General features: G+C 42.2%; 1 protein-coding gene across 2 annotated transcripts in view; it reads right to left on the bottom strand.

Moving 5' to 3' along the window:
* FYN (FYN proto-oncogene, Src family tyrosine kinase) overlaps window positions 1-7972 on the bottom strand; it is a 53825-nt gene extending 45853 nt beyond the window's left edge. For both annotated transcript variants that reach the window (XM_005485044.4, XM_005485046.4), the window contains exon 1: window positions 7838-7972. The gene's annotated coding sequence lies outside the window, so the exon portion shown is untranslated. The remainder of the gene's footprint in view (window positions 1-7837) is intronic.
* Between the last annotated feature and the right edge of the window lie 7312 nt (window positions 7973-15284).

Here is a 15284-nt window from a genome sequence, read left to right as displayed (position 1 = left end):
AGATATAAAATTCATTATATCACTATTAATCATTTATATAGTCAGAGCACCCTAATCGCTTTTAGGTAGAATACAGATGAAGGCTAAGGAGACATATTAACATTATTATTATTACTGTAAATCATCCTCCTTTGGTTTTTCTTTTTGTTCTTGATACAAAATGGAAGCCAAAACTGAAACACCCAACAAAGCTAGACACCATCCATACCATTAACAAAAACAAAAGCCGTCCTCTGCTAGCTAATCAAAACCTAGGAAAAGTCCAAGAGTAGGAGGAAAATTCCTTTTTTTATACTTCTATTTTAAAAGTAAAAGCTCCACCATGTGATATCTGAAAAGCCAAAAGTACTGATTAACCTTTGCTTCTGCAGTAGTAAGCATATGGATGGGGGGAAGAGTGGTGTAAATTCACTCCTTCCGAGCATCAGAAGTTTTCTCATAAGCTTTTGCAACTCACAGCTGAAAGTCTGAATTATGGTACATCTTCAGAACCTTCTTTTTTTTGGAGTTGTAAGAGAAAACAAGTCCTAAGAGTGTTTGAGAGAGAGGTACAGAGAGATGCAGTGAAAAGCCTGTGTACCCGGCACCCTTCAGTCCGTGCTGGGGCCCTTCTCCTCCAACCCCTTGCACACGAAAGGGAACTGGCACAGGAGAGGGCTCCAGCCCACTGAAGAGATGGAGAGCAGGTTCAGACCCTGCAGGGTGCATTCTCTTCCCTCCTGGACTTCTCTGGAATGAAATCTGATGGCATATTTTTAAGATAACTTCTCTCAGTAAAAAACATGAAAGGGAGAGGCTGGATGACTGGTAACTGGCAACCGCCTTTTTCTGACCAAGTTTTACAAATCTTGTCTGGAAAGCATCAGCAGGGAAGCTGAGTTAAGAAACAGTTATGTTAAAAGGAAATCAGAAGCACAGAATCCTTGGCTTTTATTCAGTCTCTATGGTGAACAGGCATGAATCAAACTAAGGGTTGCATCCAGCATGGCTGTGAAAAATGAAATCTCTAAGGGCCATCTTCTTGGTGCTTTATGTTTTGCTGAAAGCACCACAGAACTATCAGTCTGTGACATCAAATAACCCAAATTTTATGAGCTACTGTAGGATTTATTATTCAAAATGCCACACTCTGAGTTACCGTGAAGGTTCAAGGACGACAGAAAAGGCTTTCCAAGAATAAGAACTCCAAGAATTTTTAAAAGAGACTTTAAAAATGACTGTGGAATGCCTCCTGCAGGCTGTATATGGGAATAATCAACACAGAAATTTACCCCGAAGTTGAAATGTGTTACTTTCCATGCCCTATTAGCAGCTCCTAGAGAGAAACTGATGGATTGGGTATTTTGAAACACAACTCTGAAACACATTAAAACCCCAATTTTCAGAAAAGTTTCACTCATCCACTTTGACCCTTACAAGTCACTAGGAAGGCATTCCAAATTGGGCAACAAATAGGGATTTTAAACCAGTCTTATGTAGGTCAGTAATTCTCATGCTGTCTGCTTGCTGACCTCTCTTTGACTCATATCTATGCTGATGGGAGCATTTTGGATTTCCAGAATTAATACTGTGTCAGTTTCAAGCCAAGTCAAATGAAACAGATGGAATAAAACAGCAGCACTTATTGCATTATTTTTTTGTTTTTATCTAGTAACTCTGGGACATTTTAGAGGACTGCCTACATTCCAGCTTTGCCAGGGATTCCCCAATTTTAAGGTCAGAGAGATACAAAATTTAAAATTAAAACTCCTGGGTGTTATTCATTATTCCCCAAGCTTGTGGGTTGCAGGTTGCTATATATACGTATAATTTTTACACTAAGGTCCAATTCAGAAAGAATGTATTTTTACTGCATTGTGATAGATTCAGTTCAGCTTTGAATAAAGCTGGAGATATGTGTAGAATTCTTGCAAATCTACATGTGCACCACACTTGTCATGATGCATTAAAAAAATCTAAATCAAAGAAGACCCAATACTACCACTGGATGTCCTCTGACTGTTAAAGACATGCAGAAAATCTCACATACACAAAGTCATGTTCCTGAACAAAAAGCCAGAAACACCAGGGCAAAACTTCAAGTATGTTTCAAAACAGCACTCAAAAATTCCTGGGCTGCATAATTTGATTTTTAAGGAAGACCTTTAATGCTTCACTCCCAAATTCTGCTTTAGTGGTCTGAGCAGAAAAAAACTCAGCAGTTCAACTGTTTATGTGCAGCAGTCAAAAGTCAGGCTGCTGCCCAGTGTCCATGGCCATCCACGGCTGGAAGAGCAGGAAGAGCAGTCTCAGCTGAGCTCCTGCTGCCATACTGCCCTGGTTCAAAGCAAATGCCTTCCGCAGTGCTGGAGTGCTCTCACTATTGTTTCTTGTCAGCTTGCAGTTGCTCTGGAAGCCCTCTACAATGGTGGCAGAAGGGGTTCAGGAAAGGGAGCAGCTCCAGCTCCAGCTGCTGTGGAAAAGCAGACCCTGGGAGGGGCTTTGAAGCGCCACATTCTGCCCCACTGCTCCTCCCCATGACTGGGGACACGGCCCTGGAAACAACAGCTTCCTGACACCACAGACAAGGTTTAAGTTGTAACACATGCCTGCAAAGCCTGGCCCTGTGCTTGCCTTCCCTCTTTTCCCCCTTGGGACAGGAACTGAAATAGTTGTGAAAAATGCAGGTCTGGGCTTCACCTTGCCCGTTTAATTTCATCCAGCCTTGGAGGTCAGCACCAGGGAAGAGAAGGTGCATGTGGAAGCGTTTCACTGAGCTACACCCAGAGCCTTGGCCTCTGCCAGAGGCTGTGAGCACAGCTGTCCATGGGACAGGGAGAGTGGTTACCCAGGGCCAGGAAGGAAGAGCAATGAATGTCTTGGTCCCCCTCTGGCAAGAGATTTACTACAACCCAGACAATCCGTTTATTATCCATCTAGCTATATGATCTATTTATTACAAGTTAGAGAGGAAAAAGGAAGTCAGTGTTCCAGCTGGGCAGGAGGAACAATAAGCACATCCATGTGTTCTTTGAGGGTCAGTAGTGGTGGTAGGGCTGGCCGGCAGCTGTCTGGTGGGGATGTCACCTGGCAAGGCCACAGGAAGCTGCATTACCACAGTGCTGTTTGAGCAGCCCTAATCAAAAGCTCCCCAGTGCAAGAAGAGAAGATAAACCCTCCAAATTGCCCATGAAAGGACAAGTCTCCACCCTTTTGGTTTTGTTCAGCTTCTTTGCCAGCCAAGTCTGTGAATGTCAGGGCCTCATATTTTTCAAAAACCAGTGAATTCTCTTCCACTCCCTGTGATACATCCCTTTCAGCAAAACCAGAACAAAACACAAGAAGCAATTAAAGGCTCATGCTGCAATCTCTTAAAGTTACAGTAACTGAGTTATGCCTTGCACTGTCTCAGGGCTTTTATTATTTTGAAAAAAAGATGCCCTAGAAAAATGCAGTAGTTCTGAGGAAGGGTTCTTCTGTGGTTTTGTTTTTTTTTTTTTTCTTTTCCCACTAGCCTCCAAATTTCACCTGTAATATGAAAGAAAAAGTCTTAAAGTCTTATGTGTAACTAACTTCAGAGGGAAGGCCTGCAGGTTTTACTCTCATGAACTGAACAGCAGGTCAGACTCAAAACTGCACATAGGATTTTTTAGTGCTTAAAATGTATTAAAAGAATCTTTGAAATTAAGAACTAATGGCAGCAGCTACATACAGTAAACACACTGCTTACTTTAGAGTTAACCCCCACAAAGGACAGATCTATCCCTGGTTCTGAGAGAACACCATGTAAATTCAATGGTGTGAGATTTCGAGCTCCATTCCTCCTTCATCAGGCTGCTTGTGGCAGCTCTATTCATGAGCAGAGAGAAGTGGGGGTGGATGGTCTGCATAAGCATTTGGAGCTAATGCACCTAAATTTTGAAGTGCCTTTTAAGTGTGTAAATTAGAAAACCTATAGCAAGAGAACAACTGCTGCAAATGCCAGAATAATTTTGTCTTGGAAAGAGAAGAAATAAAACAGTCTCTCCACTGATTTCCTCTTTCTTTTTTCCCATTAGGAGAACAGAAAAATGATTGCAGGTTGATTCACACTGTTCTGATTTTTTTCTCTCAACTCTTATTTTTAGATTCTACCCAGGATTAATGGGTGTTCATCAGACCCACAGGATGGGAGCAGTGCAGAGCAGAGTGCCAAATGTGAATCAGGATGGGCAGGGAAGGAAGGGGAGAAAGGGGAAGGACACAGTAAAGAAGTTCTGCCTGTTTGCCACTGTGGACTATGAAAAAGGCACAGAAAAAGATTTTTCTCTCAAAAAACCCCCTCACTGCTCCTCCCCATCCCCCTTCACTCATGCAGGAATGAAATGAACCCCTTCTCTGCCTTGTCTGATTTCTGTGTTGTGATCGGAGAACTTGGAGGATGTGACAGCAAGAAAAAGGGAGCAAGCTGAGTCTCAAATCAGGAGACTTACTTTGAAACCCTTGCAGACACCATTCCCTCCTAAAGGGGCTCTCATTTCTTCTAGGTTGCTACTGCTAACATTTTAATAGAGTTATTTTTTAAATCCCTTATTTTTCCAGTTACACGGGGGGAACAATACTCTTCTTCCTAAACATGAGCAAACGTTTGCCAGCCCACCAGAAACCCCCAGTTTCTCACCATCACTGTAGCTGGCTTCATCTACAACATCAAAGATGCTGACAGGCAGGGTCCCCAAACTGGGTGGCAACCACACTGTGATAAAGGCAGTGAGCGCTGAAAGTACTGAGTAATGGGGACACACAGAAACCCTGCCTGTGCTCACACCCCCACAGAAAAGCTCTCTAGTGTGACCTGCTCTCTCAAACCCAGCTGTTGCCACCGTGGTTTCAGTGTATAACAGCAGCTGACTGCTAGATGACATCTGAGGTAAGTTTACTGTGTCTGGATGAGGTTCAGTTTCTCCACAGCAGCCCAAACCCTGCTGTGTGTGCTTCAGCCCTGTGAGCAGAACAACGTTGATAACTCAGCCATGTTTAAGTTATTGCTGAGCACTGCCCACAAAGCATCAAGACCTTCTTTGTTTCTCACTCTGCCACTGCAGCAAGTAGGCAGGGGGAGGTTTGGGAAGGGATAGAGCTAGGAAAGCTGAACTCAACTGACCAAAGGTATATTCTACACCCTCAGTGTGTGTGGAAGAGTCCACAGAGGTTTCTCTATTTGTGTGTATTTAAAACAAAAAGGCAAAACTAGCTGGTAATCTGGAGCAGACAGGGAGAGTTTCACTGAAAATGACTGCTCTGTGATACACCTTGTGAAATACACAACTGACAATTCAGGAGATCTGGAGATCTTGTCTGGAGTTCTTCCCTGTTTCTTAGCACAAAGAGACAAAAAGCTGAAGGCCACTGAAATTAACAAGTGTGCTGTCTCCACAGCACAGGGGACACATGTCAGATTTGTGGATTGTGTTGTAAAGGGAAAAGGACCTCTTGATAGGGAACAAATTGACACTCTAAGCCAGGCTAGCTGGGAGGGTCAGGTCAAATAAGCAACCACAAGCACATTTAGCACAAACGTGGTATCGATGAGAACATCAACCAAAGCAAAGGCTGTGAGAAGATGACCCTTTCCAGTTGCTTATATGCTAATTACAGGATTCTGAAAAAAATGGATAAACCCTCTGCCTATGCAAAATACTGCTCTTGAAAAATAATAGCTATATTTAGACTATTATGTTATTAACAGAAACAGCTGTAGCCAATTAAAAAAATCCAAATGGAAGAGGGTGGTGCCAGGCATATGTGTCACAAATGACATCTGAGTGACTGACAACTAGGAAATAAATAATCTTGGAGAGTTACAAGGAAGATGAGCTTCTTCAACACTTACATACAAGAAGTACAGAATCCCTTCTTGGGTTACTGTGGAGACCTTATGTCACTAGCACTAACACAGGCCTGTCCTTTCCAAAGGGCTACAAGTTACTAACGCCTAAATTCAAAAAAGGACTGGCCTTCCTAACCTTGTGAAATTAAGCTCTTGCCAACGAGTCATTTACAACACTGGCCTCGCAGCACCAAAGGGGACAGGAGCAGCTGACAGCACCATCACCACAAGGTGAAGAGCTGAGCTCCACCACACACGAGCTCAACCCCACGGTGGTCACAGCTGAAGTGCCTTGAGTCACACGTGGGTTAGCACGGGAGCCAGAGCATCCCTGCTCGGGACTTTGTCAGTAGAGAGGAAATGGTAACAAACCAGAAGTTACTGGTTGCTCAGACTGAAAAGGACCAACACTTTCTGTGGAAATAGTTAACATAGTCTGCAATCAAATCCAGACCAGAATTTTATGCAACATGTGAGCGTACGCTCTTTATAGATACATAAATTAAAATCTAGTGGCATGCTTTCTGAGAAGCAATTTCACAAAACTAGAGCAAATGGGAGTCAAATCAGGCTGAAGGCAGAACATACAGAAAGTTGCTGACATCTGCAAGCAGTTTAAGACATTTCCTAAATGCCTATACTGTTACAAGCATGGAAATGGGCTAGATAAAAATAACACACAACGAAAAAACCCAACAGCTGGGTTTATCAGGGAAGTGAAAAAACATATAAAATGTTATATAGAAATATATATTATTATTATTATATATATAGCACATGAAAGGGGAAAGAGGAAGAGATAATAAGTAGCAAAAAAAGCTAAAATAAAGATTATATACAGGAATCAAGGAGATATTAGAAAAAAAAGGTGGCACATAAAATCAGAAATACATTTTAAATTTTTTAAAGCAGATTATGAAAGATGAATCCCGAACAATAAAAAATGTAGAAATGTTCATTACAATATGACAGCAGCAGAAGTTATTCAGTAAATGTTTCCGATTAGCACACAGGTAAAAGGCTGGATGATCTGTTTATGATGATGATAATGAAATAGCTTCCCACCACAGCAGCCCCTGGAGAGGGGATGTTAAGCAGTAGATAAACGATTCTGGGTGATTCAGATTAGTTGCTAGAAATAAACTTGTCTCAGAAGGTTTACAGAGGCAGCCTTGGAGCTGCTACTGCATCTAAAGCAGTTCTTGGCCTTTGGGGAAGGACCAAGGACAGGCAGAAGGCTCATACTGGGCTACTATTTGAGAAGGGTAGAAAGTAATTACAGCCCAGTTGGATGAGTCTCCAGTATTTTGCAGAGCATAGAACAACCAGCATTGGTCTCAATTAATAACTTTTTTCAAAGCTCTGTAATTAAAGTCAATTAACTTGGCTTTAAGGAAAATAGATCCTGTCAAACTAATTTGATGTAATGTCTTGCAAAAATTACAAGTACACTTATAAAGGCAGCATCATTAACAGTATTACAAACCTAAGTCATTTGACTAGTTCTGTAGAATATCTTTATGAATGCTTTGAAGCCTACATGGAATGTCTCCATCTGTACAGGGAGAACAGGACTCCATTGGTGGAGAGCACTGTATAAGATCAGGCTAAAACCTTAAACCTATTTTATACTGAAGTCACTTTTGAGTCCACAGTCATATTAGAAACATTAAAAAGCTGCTAAATTAAGGAAACCAAAGTGGAACTGTAAATTGGAACTATTTATTAGCAAACAAATGGGTTCCTGTTGGATTCCACAGGCATTGGTGATCATCTCTTTACTATTTAATAGCCTTACCAGTGACTTGGATTAAAGTTAAGTCATTGTGGTTAGACATGAGACTAGGAATGCAGAAAACAAACCACAAAAGAACAAGCCTGACAGAGAGCAACTGAGGTCTGTAGAAAAATGGGAGAAACCAGTTTAGGTGTTAATATGACTAAGCAAAAAATCCCCTTATGAAAATGCAGAATCCAGGCCATACTTACAGGATGAGAGGGAGAGAGAGGACTCTATCCTCCGAAGCACAGATTGAATGTGAGACCAGGGGTCCTGGGAAGCAATCAGCTCAACATGAATTCCCCTCGCAAGGCTGTGGCCAAAAGGGCTAATACGAGCCTCAGCTGTACAAACAAATGAAAATCAAAAGATGAGTAGGTAGGTTACGGTGACGCTGTGTTTGGTTCTTGTTCCTCTGCTCCGTGAATAACGTATTGGGTTCTGCTGCTCCATTTTACTGTTGGAAAAACTGGCAGAGTGCTCAGGGAAGAGAAATTAAATAACTGGAAACACTGGGCTGCAGAAGGCTTCGCTATAAACAAAAATCTTAGAGGGAATTTTGTTATTTTGTTCATGGTATAGCAGTATTCTTACACTGAATAAATTTGATAACAGCAGGCTCTGATCTAGCAAAGGTAGAAATTACATCAGGACTGGAAACTATTCAAATCCAGGCTGTGAACAAGCAAGTTTGTTCTGCTTGTTCAGCAATGGTGTGTTATAGCAAATTAACCAGTAATTAACCCTTTGCACCACAGGTTATGAGGTACTGCCCACCTCTGCAAAGTTGAGAAAGCAACCGCGCTTGATTCAAGAAGGACGCATGCCCACACGGCTTGGGTTAATTGCTACAAAGCAGGAGCTCCTGCAGGTGAGCTGAGTGGTCACTGCACCACACTGTGCTCTGTGCTGCCACCAAGAAACATTCCTTCTCCTTGCAGGGTATTAATCCTGGCAGCCTTCCTGCTCACAGCTTACAAAACACCTCTGGAGAAACCCCAGGCTTTTGGGGATGAGGTGCCACTTAAATACGGATGACGCCCAGCTGTCCATCTTCTGCAGGAAGCCTCAATTCCCAGGACCTGGCTGTGTACAAAATCTCACTGTATAAAGCTCCTCACTCACAGTGAGATGCCAAGGAAACCACTTTTAGGAAACAGATGGGTGTTGTTACGACTCTGCCACTGAGAAAGCACCAGCGACTCCTTGTTTCAGCAATTCACTTTATCTGCTGTGTGCCACTGGGACCTTGTCCTGGAGATCTGGCTGGGATCTCATCCCCGCAGCACCCGGTCACAGAAGGTGACCTCAGAGAATCATGCTGTGGAAAAGAGTCCTCCATCCCTCACTGGTATTTCCTCTCCCAAATTCACCCTTTTAGGATGAACCAGTGGACAAGCTACCTTCTTCATGGAAATTCTTTATGTAGAATGAATGGATGAGAGCACCACTCCTGCAGGTCTCCTCCTTCCCTTTCTGCATGCTGAGGGAACTGGGTTCTGCCAAGAAAGCTTTTAGCTATCTGTCCCAAGGCTGGGGTTGGGCATTTGGGTTCCTGAGGACCATGTGTTCAGCTGTGGGGCCCTGGTGACTGAATTTGCTTCATCTCACAGCCTGCCAATATTTAAATTTGATGTTTTTAAAAGAGGCAGCACAAGCTTTTGTGCATGCTGCCTGTCTTAACCTGGGCCTTTGGCCAGAAAGTATTAATCCTATCAATGTGCAGGAGTGGGAAAGCTGGAAGTGTTTGATTTGTGCCAGTTGCCGGCACCATCTCATTTTAAGCTTCTGGAATGAACCCATTTATGACTGAATGCTGCAGTGTAAATTCTGCAAATAAAACAGATAAAATAATCTCAATTACTTGAACTTGGGACTAGTTCACATATGCCACTCCACAGATTTAGAAGGCGTTATTTCATACAAACATCTAATTAAATTTAATTACGGTTCTACAGTTATTTTTATGATAAACAGGTGGAAAAAATGTGTTACAGCATGCACAGCATAGTAAAATCTTGGTCATATGTCACAAACATAAAAGAAAGATCCTGTCTTCAGTAAACATGTAGTAGAAAGCTTCTGCAGAGTGAATCACAGCAAGAAAGATTGCAAAAATTTTAGGGAGGAAAAAGGCCTGTCCAAGTGTGGTGTGTACGTACGTGTATGTGTACATGCATTCACACACACCCCACTGCTTCAGCTCTGCCATATCCAGCATTCCTACCAACAGTTCCTGTCAACAGTCAGCTCAAAACTCTGACTGGCAACTCCTTAGTCACTAACAGAGCAGAAGTTTAGGGAAAGCTGATCGAGGACAAGGTTTCAGAGCTACTAATAAAACATGCATCAGAGCCTGCAAAAGTACAGTTTGAATTGTGCATTTGTGCATCTTTACACTTTTTGTCCTCCTGGATACATTTTTCCCCCTCTCCCTCTGGCACAACCCCAGCTACATCCTACAGCATGAGGATGTCCTGTTAAGCACACATGCAACTGTGTTTTTAAACGTTGTAAAGGCTTCTGTCAAAAGATGTACCAAGGATCACACAGGCCAGACTCTAGAAATAGAATTTTACAGATGAAGTAACTGTGATAATCTTCCTAACTATAAACATTAAAAACTACATAGAAGTAAAGAGCTTTAATACATGGATTTAAAAAAAAAATCTTTTTTTGAAATATTGCAAAATAGATCAGATGCAAGGCTTTTCCTTTTATTCTAGACACACAGACACAGAATTAAATAGGGGAATGTGAAACTAACCATCCCATCTGCCTTTGTAATTCACCCAGGCTAGACTCAGAAATGCTATGGAATTTAATGCAATGAACCCCAGAAGTGTCACTTTCACAAATCTCAAGAGGCATCATTGACCTGAGGCTGGCTGCAGTTTCTGCCCCAATTTCAGTTTAATGTATTCCAGTCTGACCCTCGAGCGACAGTGCTGCTGGAGAACACGCTAAGGAACAAATGCAGGCAATTGCTTTGACATAATTCTTTTGGACGCAGGCAGATCGAATGTGCTGATGTCAACAGAGACCAGAAAAGAGTTTTATCCAATTCCTTTCCTCACTGAAGAAAACAATGAGAGGAAACAAAGCACAACCCAAACCCCAGCCAAACAACATGCCCACCTCCCAGCAGCAATCCTGATACATGCTAAGAAAGGGAGAACCAAGGGAAACGGTCCTAAACTATCATTTGTATGCATACACAGCAATTCATTCATAGCTTAAATTTACACAGCTTGTGTATATCATCGGCTCTCTGCACATAACATGCATGAAACATCTGTCCTATAGGAAGTATTAATTTAAAACCCCAGGAACAGCTTAATGGCTGTTCAAACAGTCTTTTGTGACCACAGAATATTCAAAAGAGTTCCTAACATAGCTCCCTCTACTTAATGTAAAGTACTCTTCTTCCCTTTCTCACATGCTTCTAAAATTTGGACATGCTCTCAATATAATTGTCAGGACTACACCTTCCTGCCTTGCCACTCACTTAAATATCCAAGCTCTAGCACGCTCTGGGGCTGCATAGTTTGAAGTCAGAGAACGTTGAGACAACACTGACTTTTTTCTGCCCAGGGACAACAAGAAGAGAAGCTGGGGATATTTTTTCCATAAGAAAGATGAATTATGGTAGGAAACCAGATCAAGGATTCTACAATGTCTATCCTGAGAATAAAGGACCGAGCTAAAGATTTTCTTCTCCCCCTAGTGATGCTGCTCCTGAAATGACTTCTGTAAAAAGAGGAAGACCCACACATCAATTATACAGTTTTTCAGAACTCACTAGGGAAAATACCAGGGTTGAACGTGGCTGGTCCCTCAACTTTATACAATAAAAAACAAACAAAAAAGAAGATCTCAAGCTCATTTCCTCCTCTCCCTTTTACTGCCTCTCCTAAGAACAGCTTCTAGCTCTGCTATTTACAGTTTTTCTTTTCTCCCAGTCCTCCAGCTCCTCCCCCATCAGTCCATACAGAAAGATTGTCTGCAATGGTTTAACACAAAAAACAGATGAGATACTTAAGGCTTCCCCTTTCTGTGTGCCTGGAGTGTTTCCAGGAAGAGAAAGTCTTGTGAGGATTCTCACTTTGCTCTTCTGCAGCTACTTGTGTGGGTCACTCTACCACAATAAAAGCCTGCATCTGTTACCTGACCACGACTGAGAGACAGTTGAAGAATACCATTTTTAATGGTAACTTTCCGTAGGAAGTGTGGTCTGAGAGAAGACTGGTCATGTGCAAGAGCCACTGAAGCTGCTTGATGTGGAACATTAAACCACCCCTACAAAAAGCAGAAGCAGACTTTTGTCCTTTGTCTACCCCCTTTATGTGACCTGCCCCCAGAATGTGGCCACAAGCTGCGGTCCACAGCTTGGCTGAGCATCAGAAGCCGCAGAATCTTTTACTCTGTGCAGGGACCTGCATCAGCATCACAAGGCTCAGGCAATAAGGATTTTAAGGCCACCAATCATCAGGAATTATATACAATTTAGTCATAAAATCATGGAGTGGTTTGGGTTGGAAGGGACCTTTAAGACCATTTTGTTCCAACATTTTGCCATGGGCAGGGACACCTTTCACAAGACCAGGTTAATCGGAACCCCACCCGTCCTTGCCTTGAACACTTCCAGGGATGGGGCATTCACAACTTCTCCAGGCAGCCTGTTCCAATGCCTCACCACCCTTACAGTGAAGAATTTCTTTCTCATATCTCATCTAAGCGTACCTTGTTGAAGATCTTTATTAATGGCATAGGCAGTGAGATTGAGCACACTCTCAGCAAGCTTGGGGATGACACTGAGCTGAGTGGCAGCACTGACACACGGAAGGGAAGGGATGTCATCCAGAGGGACCTTGACAGGTTTGACAGGTGGGACTGCACAAACCTTGTGAAATTCAACTAGGCCAAGTGCAAGGTCCTGCACCGGGGTGAGGGCAATCACCAACATCTGTACAGACTGGAGGATGAAGGAACTGAAAGAAGCCCTATGGAGAAGTACTTGGGGGTGCAGGTGGATGAAAAATTGGATATGAGCTGGCAACATGGGACTCCAGCCCAGAAAACCAGCTGAATCCTGGGCTGCATCAAAAGCCGTGTGGTCAGCAGGTCAAGGGAGGTGATTCTGTCCTTTTACTCTGCTCTTGTGGGATCTCACCAGGGGTTCTGCAACCAGCTCAGGGATCCACAGCACCAGACCTTGGACTTGTTGGAACAGGTCCAAAGGAACCTGTTCCTATCATCCATAAAGAAGATTAGAGGGATGGAACACCTCTGCTGTGTAGACAGGCTGAGAGAGTTGGGGTTGTTCAGCATGGAGAAGAGTCCAGAAAGACCTTAGTCTCAAAGGAAGCTTACAAGAAACATGAAGAGAAACTCTTTACCAGGACTTGTAGTGACTTTTAAAAAAAATTCAGTTTTCAACTGAAAAAGGGTAGATTTAAACTGAATATGGGAAGAAATGTCTTACAATGAGGAAGGTGAGACACTGGAACAGACTGCCTATATAAGTCAGAAGGTGTCCTGTTGCTGGAAATGTTTAATGTCAGGTTGGATGGGGCTTTGAGTAGTATGGTCTAGTGGCAGGTATCCCTGTCCAGGGCAAGAGTGTTGGAGTAGAACTTTAAATGTTCTTCCAATGCAAACAATTCTGTGATTGGTGATTCTATTACTGAACTGGATTTTTACCTCTGTGATTCCTATCACAAAACACAGCTGTTGCAGTTCTTGCAGCTGGGACTTAATGGTGCTGTGAGAGAACGTGTGGAATATCGGTACAAACCCACACCACTGCAGACAGAGATAAAGGAAGCAGGATAAAGGCACATGAGGGGATTAAGATACTCACGTGGTTTTGTCTAAATGCACATATGACACAAAACAAAAAGCAAGAACCAAATGCGCTCATACCTTTACACTGCCATTTGTGTGAAGAGTCAGTCTATTATTTCTTCCACACTGTAAAGCTGTGCTTGTTAGGACAACCACAGCATGTAGTGGTTATGTAGTTCACACTCACTGTCTTTCCAGAGCATGAGAGATCCAATCATCTGCAGTCTTCCAATACTTCCTTCTAAACCTGCTCCTCTGACTCCAGTTTTCAGCAACAGCAGATTATTTGTTGTTTGTGTACTGCAGGCTGTTGCAATATTTTTACAACAGGAAATGTGTGTTCCATACATAAGAAGACTACACTTACAAGAAATAATGCAGGAAAGTGATCTAATTTCTCTTCTGCTTCCTTCCTTCTGCAGTGTGCTGCATTGAGATGTTTGTTCCAATACACAGATACCAGTTCAAGGCCAAGATTTTATTTACCCTGATTGTACAAAACAAGCCAGCACTTAAACTGCAACTCAAACATTTTGAGCTGTTGTGCTCCATTCATGTTCATCTAAGTGATTTAGGTAAGTGGGCTAAAATTTCTCTTTTCAAGGTTATTAAGCCTGTCTTATCCATGGCTGGATATTTTTATGTCAGTGCTATAGATTTAAAACTCCTGTGAATAAAGAACACTTTCCAAAGTTGCAAACAGCAGAAAGAACAGGAAGTGTCAATGTGAAGTGAACCTCAGTACTGCAGACTGCAAGAAAATGTCCATTGTCCTGCATTTAGGGAAAAGAACACAACATCTTCACTAAGCACTGCACCTACCCATGGATGTTACTCAGTTACACTGTTGAACAAAGACATCTGAGTAACTGCTACACTTCACTTCTCTGCTTTTGAAAAACCAGTTTTTATTTAGGAAGTCTGAGGTAGCTTTTTAAGAGAAAACTTTAAAGCATTCTCCTATTTATTACTGGGACTGACAATACATGCATATAAAAATTATAAATTATGTATATAATAAATTATAAATTGCCACATGCTACTGCCTCCAGTCTGCAAGCTAAAAGCTGGCAAGAGACTCTATACTGCTACAGGGCCAAATCTGTATCAGGCAAGTTGTTGAATTTGCTAAGTTATGAACACCGGCAAATTCACAAGCTGACCAGTCAGTGCTGACTGCTCAATGCCAAAGTTCTTGGAAAGGCATAAACAGATGGGTCAGGAAAGGACAGAACTCTGAATAGCTGTAAAAATAACATCTCAGTTCATTTGTTTTCTATCTCTCATGCTGAAAACCATCAGACCATTAAAACTCCCCACTGTATCCTGCATTTTTTGTGAGCTAAGAGGACAAATTCTTTCATATTTACATGTTAGAGAGGTATTCAAAACACAAATGAAATCAAGAGATACTTCCAAAAGTTATGTTTGTTTTGTATATGATGTCAGTAGTGTATTCTCCTGGCAAGGCAATACTGGCTCTGAAATGCAGATTTCCCTATGGCTGGGCTGGAGCCTCAGCTTTTTGTTTGCATTTGGGCACTAAATCATCTTCCCCGAAGATGAAGCATGAAAAATGAGGCTCTGTCATGGTTTGAGCCTGGCACAGAGCCAGTGCCCCCCATGAAAATGCCCTCACCCTGGTGTCTGCTGTGAGATGTGACCAGGAATAAGCAAAACAGGCTTTAGCTTAAACATAAAGAACACTTTATTACCTAAACTACAGGAAAATAGGGAAAAACTATAAGGAAAAGAAAAAAATTGAAAACCTTACAAAAAAACCACTTTCCTCCTCCCCACTACCTGACT

Source organism: Zonotrichia albicollis, chromosome 3 (genome assembly GCF_047830755.1).
Source record: "Zonotrichia albicollis isolate bZonAlb1 chromosome 3, bZonAlb1.hap1, whole genome shotgun sequence".
Taxonomy (NCBI): Eukaryota; Metazoa; Chordata; class Aves; order Passeriformes; family Passerellidae; genus Zonotrichia; species Zonotrichia albicollis.
The sequence above is the reverse complement of the archived record's forward strand: the minus strand, read 5'-3'. Positions and strand labels throughout refer to the sequence as shown.